This window comes from Leptonychotes weddellii, chromosome 9 (genome assembly GCF_054177405.1).
Source record: "Leptonychotes weddellii isolate Sample4059 chromosome 9, ASM5417740v2, whole genome shotgun sequence".
NCBI classification, from domain to species: domain Eukaryota; kingdom Metazoa; phylum Chordata; class Mammalia; order Carnivora; family Phocidae; genus Leptonychotes; species Leptonychotes weddellii.
Genome location: NC_138377.1, coordinates 28,223,318 through 28,233,624, shown reverse-complemented (window position 1 = coordinate 28,233,624; position 10,307 = coordinate 28,223,318). Strand labels below are relative to the sequence as shown.

Here is a 10,307-nt window from a genome sequence, read left to right as displayed (position 1 = left end):
CTGGACCGGGGGCAGTGACAGCAGCAGTGGCAACTGCGGGGGGGGGGGGGGGGCAGGGGGGAGGGGGAGAGGAGCTCTACAAGAGGGCAAGGACCCCGGGCGGGTGGCCCATTTGCATCCCCGGAGCCCAACCTTGCAGCGTCTGTGCCAAGATGAACTCTCGGATCGGAGCTCCCAGACAGGGGTTGCCAGCACCCAGGCAGTCAACTTTGTCAGTAAATCATTACCAAATTGAAGGATATGCATAGACATTGCGATCGAGCCTATCAGGGAGTCACTAGAGTTCGTCAAGGAGTTTAGAATCTACAACTTTGAAAACTGCTGCAAAATGGCAGAGCAAATAGTCACAGGCCTAGAAAGAGAAGTAAGATGTAAAGGTCATTGTTGCATTAACTGGAAAAGAACACTCTATTCACAGGAAGCTTCAGCTAAACCAGTTACTAACAAGCAAGACGAGTTCAAAATTAATCTGTTCTTGTAATTGAAGATACAATGAAAGAACTCACAAGTAGGTGTTTTAAATTATACACAATAGCTGAAGTCACTTTCAGTTCCTTGTATGACCTCCACGAGTTACAGGAAATGTTAGCAGAAACATTAAAAGGCCATTGTGTAAACTTACATTTAAGATCAAATTCAGACTTGCATGAAACTGATTTGTATGAAGAATTAAACCTGCTTAGAAAAGTTGTTCCACAAGAGTCGTCAGCTCTAAATGCACTGAACTTTATATTTTGAAATAATTTATCAGAAATGCTTTCCAATGTTGTCACAACCCATAAAATACTCTTAACAGCTTCAGTAACAGTTACAGCAGCAGAAGATTCCTCCTCAAGATTAAAAATTATTGAAAATTATTTGCGATCTTGCATTTGCTAAGAGCAACTAACATCACTCTCCATTACAGAGATTGAAAATAAAGTTGCTAAAATTATGCATTTTGATGACCTAATAAATGAATTTACAGAGAAGCAAGCCAGAAAATTCTTAGGATTATTCTAGATCTAACATTAATGAAGTATTATTATTTATGGCATAATGACACCCCAAATAATTTTTTATGATTTGTGAGTTTATGTTGTTACTAACATATCCCTATTATCCCTATTATGTTTAAAAGTGATGAAGTATTTCTATAGGCAAAAGCTTTATATTCTAGTGCCTTTGGCAGTACTTTTGTCCTGCTCTTTGATCAAGAGCACCCATATTTTTATTTTGCACCGAGCCCCACAAATTGCATGGTCTGCTCTGCCTCAGTGTCTTGAAGGTTCTCTATATTCCAGCAAAACCCATAAACATATAAACTCTTAGATTTTAAAAGTTCATGTAGACTCTAGAGCAGCGGATCTCAACTGAGGGCATGTTCTGTCCCCGCCCCCCCCCCCAGGAGACATGTGACAATACCTGGAGGCATTTTTGGTTGTCTCGATTAGGAGGCTACTACGGTCATCTAGTGGGTAGAGATCAGATCTGCTCAATATCCTACAATGTACAGGACAGTCCCCCAGGGAAAGGAATTATCTGGTCCAAAATATCGATAGTGCCACAGTTGAAAACCATAAACTAGAATCCTCCAGGTGTGGTTTTAGACTAGTAGAGTAGCATCCCTGGTGGGTTGTTTGAAATGCAGACTCTCAGGCTCCATCCCAGACCCGCTAAATTGGAATCTGCATTTTAACAAGATCCCCAGGTGATCTGTGTGCCCACCACATTCTGAGAAGCACTGAGTTAGGCAATGTGAATGGTGTATTTCAGGCCACCTTCAGTCATACCATATTAGGCCAGCCCCGGGGACCACCCTGTTCCTGCCACTTTCTTCATGCTTCTTGCACGTCTCCCAAAGTTCTCCAACCCCCCAGGCATGTAATAGGCAAGCCCAGGTGCAAAGACTCTGTGGGCCGTGTCTGACAGCACCTCACCCTTGGCACTCGTTCTTAGATTGAACTTGTACCTCTGTCAAGTAAGTATGCAGAGAAAGCAGTCTGGTCTCAGGCCTGGGAAGTTCAAAGCTCTGGCCTGGCTCCCAGCTGCTCCCAGCTGCTCCCAGGCCCCCCTCTGCTGTGATGTGCCTCCACGTCCTTGGGACTCAAGCTCACACACGCCACGGTTTTCAGAGCACGGCCTTTGAACATGCTGTATCCTTCACGTGCCCTTTCCCACTTGAACTGCCTCGCACTGAGCCTTCAAGGCTCACTCCTCTGCCCCTCCCGGAAGCTTTTAGTTTTCCTCAGGGTCCCCATAGCTACCAGCAGATGGATCTGTGACAGTGGCCCCAAGCTCCAGGGTCTTCAAGGGAAGGAAGTCAATGCAGGTCAGGTGGGGGCTATGGCAAATGCAGGGCTCCTGACCACACACACAAATGCAGCCCCAGTGTTTCTAGAGCTTTGGATTTTTAAAGAGAAGCAGAACATCTGGGTGTTTTATGTGAAACCTTCTGATTTTCAAACACTGGCAACTAAATAAAAAAATTAAAACAAACAAACCACAAGGCAGACCAAACCCCTCGGCAGCAGGCTAGAGCTAAAGATGGACAATCTGTTGCTGCTGGGCTGTGCAAACATTTGTCACAGTGTGCTGTTGTCTTCTGTGGACATCTTTGTCTCCCCACTCGGCCTGGTGGCAACTGGAGGTCGAGCCTGGAACAAAGCAGTCATCAGCACAGACTTGGTGAAGGAATGAGTAAATGAATGAGTGAGTGAGTGAGTGAATGGCATTGCATAAGCTTTGGTCCAGTAGGGTCTCAAACCATGATTCACGATGGGCAGGGTCACCCCCTAGGGGTTGTTTGGACACCTGTGGGAGTGTTTTGGGTTGTTAAAATGATTGACAGAACCACAGACATTTAGTGGGTGGGCGGTCAGGGTGATAATAATCTCAAGCACTTATTTTGTGCTTACTGTATGCTAGACTCTGTTCTAAGAACTTTAGTGAAGTGAACCCGTTTAATTTTCACGACAGCCTTACAAGGTGGATATGGCCATCACCCCCATTCCAGAGACAGGGGTGGGGGACACTAGTCAGTCTGCAATGGACAGGACAGCTCTACAGAGCAAGGAACCATCCTGGGCTCCACAGGCTCTTGTATGCCCCACTGGATGTCTATGCAGGAAAAACAACCTGTTCATAATGATCCAAATTACGACTATCATGTAAATTGCAAAAAGAGTGTGTTTTACTTTTCAGCATTTTACTAAGCCTTCATCATTTCAGAAGAATTACGCAAGGCACTTGAGTCTCTAAAACTGCATACCTGTAGCCATCTGCATTTAGGGTTGCCAAAGTCATGGTGATTCTAGGTGCAAGCATTGTATTAATTAACTGATTTTGCTTGGTAAACTTTTTAAAAAATATTTATTTATTTTAGAGAGAGAGAAAGCACGAGCAGTGGGGGAGGGGCACAGGGAGAGGGACAGGGAATCCCAAGCAGACTCTGTGCTGAGTGTGGAGCCCAATGCAGGGCTCGATCCTGGGATCCTGAGATCGTGATCCGAGCTGAAACCAAGAGTCAGTCACTTAACCAACTGAGCCACCCAGGTGCCCTGCTTGGTAAACCTTTTATTGAATAACTACATCCTGCAAAAAAGTGAACTAATCGTAAGTATATACTCTATGAACTTTTGCAAAACAAACACACCTGTGTAACCGGTACTCAGATCAAGAAACAGAACATTCTCAGCATCCTGGGAGTCCCCTCCTGCTGCCTTCCTGCATGATTTCTCCTAAAGGTAACACCATTCTGACTTCTAATACCCTGCACATTAATTTTGCCTATCTTTGAACTTTATATAAATGGAATCATATGGTGTATATTTTTTTTGTGTCTAGCTGCTTTCAATCAAAATCATATTTGTTTTTTTTTTTTTTTAAGATTTTATTTATTTATTTGAGAGAGAGAGAATGAGAGAACACATGAGAGGGGATAGGGTCAGAGGGCAAAGCAGACTCCCTGCCAAGCAGGGAGCCCAATGCAGGACTCGATCCAGGGACTCCAGGATCATGACCTGAGCTGAAGGCAGTCGCTTAACCAACTGAGCCACCCAGGCACCCTCAAAATCATATTTGTGAGATTCGTCAATGTTGTGTGTGAATCGGAAGTTTGTTCTTTCTTGTGGCTGCATAGTATTCCACTGTATGGCTATACCACCATGTATTTTTCCATTCTACTGTAGGTGGGCTTTGGGGTTGCTTCCAGCTTTTTGCTGGTGTGAATAATGGTACTGAGAACATTCGTGTTGATGTCTTTTGTTGAACATATGTATGCATTTAGTTTTTATAGTTATGTGTGTAGGTAGATTATGTTATCTGTGATTTTCATTTCATGGTAGTAAGGGAGTGCTATTAAAATACTTGCTATCCAAAGGAAGCATAGGTTCTGAGGGAGTAATTGAAACCCTCTGGTTTGAAGCAGGTGCTTCTGTCCATGGTCCATTTGTTTGTTCCACAGGGACAGTCCCTGCGCCCTGTGCTGAGGACCACCAGGGTTGTGCTTTGTGGAGGGAGAGAACCTTGTCAGAAGGTAACAAAGCAGAAGCCTGCATACTCACTCCCACCAGTAGATGTCAGCATTCACAAGGGACTCGGGTCCGGCGCCTCTTTTTCCAGGCAGGCTTCTTCTCAGGTTCCTGCCCCTTCTTCTCCCTTGGTAACTGGAGATCCAGCTCTACCTGGAGAAATCAAAAAAAAAAAAAAAAAGAAAGAGAGAGAGAGAGAGAAAGCAAGCAAGCAAGTAAGAAAGAAAAAGAACTCTTCATAGTGAACCTCAGTGGAGGCAGATGGAACTGACACACTGAGGTCTGGCTGTCTCCTAGAGGCACCTCACATGCTCCCTACCCTCACTCTCCCTACTGGCTTTGTTGGTGAGTGTATCTAGCCCTGGGCCACCTATGCTGGATTCTGTATTCCCACAGGGTGGCTTCTGCAGACACAGGGGCTGGTAAATGTTTAACAGCTTGTTTTGGGAGTGGGGTCTGACTGGTAGCTTTGCTAATTTCTGTGATGTAAAAAATTCTACCATGTCTGATTTCAAGCTATCAAGGAGGTGTTATTGAACATGGAGTTGGGAAGAGATGCTAAGTAGCATAGTACACAGCATTTCCATGATACATATATAATAGATGTAAATAAACTTGGAAACATTATCAGATAAGGATACAATATAGTAAAATAATTGGGAAGTGATAAGTTTTGGTATTTATTACTTAAAACACAATTTATTTAATTTTACATGTATAATTTAATTTTTAATAAGGCCTGTGTTTAACAGCTGGCGCACAAAAATCTTGGCAAGTTTACAGTTGGTTCTTGAAAGATAGTCCAGGCAGGTTCCAGCACTGCAGGTAACGGGCTGTGGTACCCCTTTAAAAATCACATTTGTCTTTTGCAGTACAAGTTACGGTTGTATTCCCTAAGAGGTAGGTAGGCCTTTGATACTTAGTAACTATGGCTTTGGCCGTATCTTTACCTCTCTGTACCTCAGTTTCCTAATCTGTAAAATGGAGATAATAGGATTCATACCTACTTCCCAGGTTCCTGCAAGGATTGCATGAAATCATGTATGTAAAGCCATTAGCATAGTGCCTGGCAGACATTCCGATGTAAGTGGGCCAGAATTCACAGCCCTGCCTCTGCCTCTTCAGACAGTCTGAAGGAGGGGCCCTTCCATTCCTCCATCCACCTGCAGCTCAGAGTTAGCAGAGCCGATCCACCATGAAGTCACCTGAGAATGAACTGCCCTGGGCAGCCTTGAGGAAGAAAGTCATCAAGGGAATGCAGTGTCAAATGACCAGGAGCCAATGTGGGTGGGGTTTCTGTCTGCAAGAGCCTCAGGCCACAGGCTGCCCCCAGTGCCTTCCTTCTTCCCAGCTGGTTGACTCCCAGAGTCACTGCCCAGCCCTGGGGCAAAGGGCAGAAAGTAGAAACAGGGAAACAGGGTGACTGGAACCTGGTGAGGGGGGATCTGGACAGTTATCTGAAGACAGAGCAGATAGATACTCTCTTTGCTACCTTGGCTTTTCCTTGAGTGTAAAATGGGAACAACACTTTCATCCAGTTTACCTGATTTTTACCAGATAAAAGTGTCAAAGATTTGTCAGTGCTTCAGAAAAGCAGGGGGCGGGGGGGTGGTGGTGTTGGGTCACTCTCTTATACTTACTGACTGGGCAGCATTAGGTGCACACTGCCTCAGGTGTCCTTTTTCCCAGAACAGGGACTCCTAGTCTGAGCAGCCCTGCTCTGACCTCTGACCTCTGCAAAGCCCCCTGACTAGAGGCCAACAGTGCCCAGGTCACTGAGCCTGTCTGGGGTCATAGGCTCCTGAATATCTGAGGAAGGGTGATGGCACAGGCCTGCATATTCAGACAACCAACCAACCACCTGAGCTCAGGATCTTCCTCCCCAGGGTGGGAACTGCCTCTCAACTCTGCTGGTTCAGCCTTGCCTGGCCCACCCATCTTGGACTCTTGACTTTCTGTGGTTAAGATAACTTGAATACGTCCAGATTCTCTGGGGTCAGGTGGGTTTACTTATTTATTGTCACAGGGCTTTGAAGACTACCCAAGGAATCTTGAATTAAAACGAGAAACCCCATGCTAACTCCCACGTGAGGTGAGGTAAGCTGGGCACCTGTTCGGTGTCTCAATAGGGGGTTAATTAATGTCTCATTTTATGGGGATGTTATGCAGATAACACGAGCTGGTATGCAAGAAAGCACTTTCAGGAAGATCAAGAAATATGTAAGGACAATTTGTGTCACTATTTGCTATTTTTATTGGGGGTAGGAGGGGCCATATGATGTATTTGGAAAAGTATAACTTTTGGAACAAACAAGAATGAATTCTTGTTTTGCAACATACATGCTTTGTCTTTTTTTTTTTTTTTAAGGTTATTTATTTCAGAGAAAGAGAGAGAGTGGGGGGAGGAGAGTGAGGGGCAGAGGGAGAGAAAATCTCAAGCAGACTCCACACTGAGTGCGGAGCCCGACGGGGCTCAATCTCACAACCCCACGATCACAACCTGAGCTGAAACCAAGAGTCCGGTGCTCAAACAAGTGCACCACCCAGGTAGTTTTTGATGTTACAAAAATCTCTGTGAGACTGTTTCCTCATGTGTAAAATGGTGATAATGATACTTAATTTGGAGAATTGTTGTCAAAATTAGTGGCTACATGTATAAAGTTGTCCTTACCAAGTATCTAGCACACAGTAGGTCCTCAATAAATAGTAGCTGCCATTCCTGCTGTTAAACATAACAATGATAGCAATACAGATACCAAGTATTAATTCCCAACCTTTTCTCTCCTTTACTTCCTGCCCTTGCAGTGATGAGGGGGGAGCTCCTACTTGGATTCCTGGAACAGGGAGAAAGAAAACCATGCCCTCTGACTCATATGAGTGACCAACTCATCTCAGTTTGCCAGGACTCTCCTAGTTTTAGCACCAGGGATCCCAAGTCGCAGGGACCCCAGCAGCCCCAAATTGGGATGATTGACTACTCACCACCAACCTGGGTCCAACTATAAGCCATCTTCCAGTACCTAGGCTTAGAGTATTAAGATTTGTACTGGAAATCTGGGAGGACCTAGGAATACTATCAACTCAAAGAGCCAGTTTAAGTCCTTTTAGAACAGGTAGGGTCTAGATAAATAAATGAAAATAAAAAAATTAGTTCTGGCCTTAAAAGTCATTATGGTAGCTGTAAGCTACAAAAAATTAATTCTGAAGACCACATGTTATATGATACCATTCATATGAAATGTCTGGAATGGGTAAATCTATGGAGAAAGAAAGTAGCTTATTGGTTGTGGCGGGGTAAGAGGGGTGTAGGGAGTGCCTGCTAATGGGTGTAGAGTTTCTTTTTGGGATCATGAAAATGTTGATTGTGGTGATGGTTGCACAGCTCTGTAAATATACTAAAACCCACTGAACTATACACTATAAATATGTAATTATACATTTAAATTGTGATTTTATGGTATGTGAACTGGATCTCAATAAAGCTGCCAAATTAAAAAAACCAAAAATTTAAAACAATTTTTAATTTAAAAAAATGGTTCTTCCCGCATTAGAATCTCTAAGTCTAAATTATTCTTAACCCTCATTTTAAGAATTATCTTTTCAATGGCATAAAAACATTTAATCTAGGCCAGGAAATATCACCCCAATGTTGCAGAAAAGATGAGCAAGACCCATAGCAGAATGTAAAGAGTCTTTTGCTCAGTTCTATAGGAGGCCAGGGGAATTCAGGCAGGCAGGGAAATGGGAGGAGAGGAGAGGCTGGGGAGCCAGCACTTACAAAGGGAGAAAAGAGACTCACCCCTGATCCTGCAATATAAAGCAGAAGGAAATAATAAGCTAAACCGAGGCTTGTCCAAAATGCCACAGAAAGGAAGGAGAGTTCCGGAAAGGTTGCAAAGGGTAAGTGGGGAGGACATTCCAGTAGGCACAAGCTCTGAGATGTGAAAGTAGGTGGCCTGTGAGAGGTATGCAGGTGGTATCTGGGGTGTGTGGAAGGAGGGAGGGGACTTGGGACAGACTGTAGAGAGCATTGGACACAGCCCTTGCTTGGGAGTTGGATTTCATTCTGTGGACACTGGGGGGGCCCAGGGGAGGATTTTTAGGAAGTGAGTTCAGACCTGCAATGAGTCTCAGAAGCCATTTTACAGTGTGAGAGGTGGTGGGTCTTGATGAGGTCACCGAACTGGTTAGTGGCCAAACTGACTGCAGTACAAAGCCAGGGGCTCCGATGCCCGGCCTAACCTCTATTCCATTATACCAAGCTTCCTTTGTAGGTAATCTGCCCACCTTTTCTTCTCTCCATTTGTCTTCTCTAATTCTTCCCCCACGCTTTCCCTTGTACCCCTCCCCCCTCCGCGCTTCTCCCCCGCTTTGGGTGTGCCTGGGGTGTTCCTGCAGCCCACACAGGGTTGCTGAGCTCTGTTGCAGACTCAGGCCAGCCTAATACTTGCTTTTCAACCCCCTGGTGATCTGGGCAGTGCAGCCCCAGCAGAGAGGGGAAATGAGCAGGACGGGAAGGATGCCCAGCAGGAAGGCATGGAAGAAGGCAGAGCAAGGACAGACATATGGAAAAGGTAGCTATAGCCGCAGGTTCTGTGGCGCCCAGAAGGGGAGGATTCTCTTGGGGATGGGTGCCTGTGCATGGGCTGGGGAGGGGCACTCTGCTTGTCTGGTTTGAGCTACCTCAAGGACATGCTCTGTTAATTCACAGCACTTTTCCACAGAACCTACTAGAACTAGGTTAGGTGAGAGGTCCTGAGGGGGAGTATCCTGTCCAAAGGGCATCTTTGGAGGAGGGGCCTGCCTGACCCAAGCTGCAGTAGGCCGAAGTCTGTGGGTCCAAGCGCAAACTCTGGCACTGATTCTCAAGTAGGAGCTCCGGGAACATTTATCGAGCACCTCTGAATAGGCACTGTACAAGGTCCTGGGGCACAAAGATAAAGTCACTATCATCACCATCAATGGGCCACAAGCCCTGTAAACACACAAACGGAGGACTTACCTCCCAGGGCTGCAGTGAGATCACCAACAAACGATGTAGCGATACAGTGCACAAACTGTTCGCATAGTATATGCTGGAAAACAGCCCAAAGAGGCAAGGCTCAGGATGGGAAATAAAGTTAGGAGTATGGCGTGGTCCTAGCCCCGACTCTGCCGATCCTTGCTCTTAACTACAGTTTTCTCAACCTGGAGATCTGTCCAGTGCTTTCGATGTGCTGAGAACTCACTTCGGAATGCTTCTTAAAATAGATCCCTGAGTCCGATCCTAGCTTTCCTGAATCAGAATGGCTGGAGGCGGGATCCCAAATCTGCATTTTTACACGCACCTACCCCCTGGGGCAATTTCAAGCTTGGTAATCGACGCTACACTGTTTGAGAAGTACTCCTTAATTGGGAGATGATGACCTGCATCAGCCGGTAGGTCTGGTAAGCGATTCAAAAGCTAATAAGGGAACACGCGTGAAAGCCCCCTGTGAACCAGGGAGCAAACCAATTATTTGCAAATAATAGTAATCCCATAACCCAAATAACATCCAAAAATTCCACAAAATAATAATAGTAAAAGAACTGGAGAGCGCACTGCAAACGCGGCGCAGGCCGAGTGGGTACCACGGCCCGGGCCACTCAAGCGCAGTAGGCGTGACTGTCCCTTTAAGCGGTCCCCCACGCCCCTCCTTGCCCCCCTCGCCCCGCCCCGCCCGGCTCCGGGCTTACCTCTCCCGGGCCGTGCGGCCCCCTCCGGCAGCGCGTGCGTGCTGGCAGCCGTCGACCGGCAGGGCCTCCCAGCGGGGCGGT

At 45.9% G+C, this 10,307-nt stretch overlaps 1 long non-coding RNA gene across 2 annotated transcripts in view; it reads right to left on the bottom strand.

The window, feature by feature from the left end:
- Positions 1–10,306, bottom strand: part of LOC145723248 (uncharacterized) — a 20,652-nt gene extending 10,346 nt beyond the window's left edge. The window contains exons 1-3 of one of the 2 annotated variants that reach the window (XR_014148170.1): positions 10,227–10,306; positions 4,545–4,664; positions 508–2,636 (exon numbers count right to left, since the gene is read on the bottom strand). This is a non-coding gene — a long non-coding RNA (uncharacterized LOC145723248). Of the gene's footprint in view, positions 1–507; positions 2,637–4,544; positions 4,665–10,226 lie in introns of those variants that run through there. The other variant, XR_014148171.1, reaches the window with a different exon arrangement.
- Position 10,307: the final 1 nt, after the last annotated feature.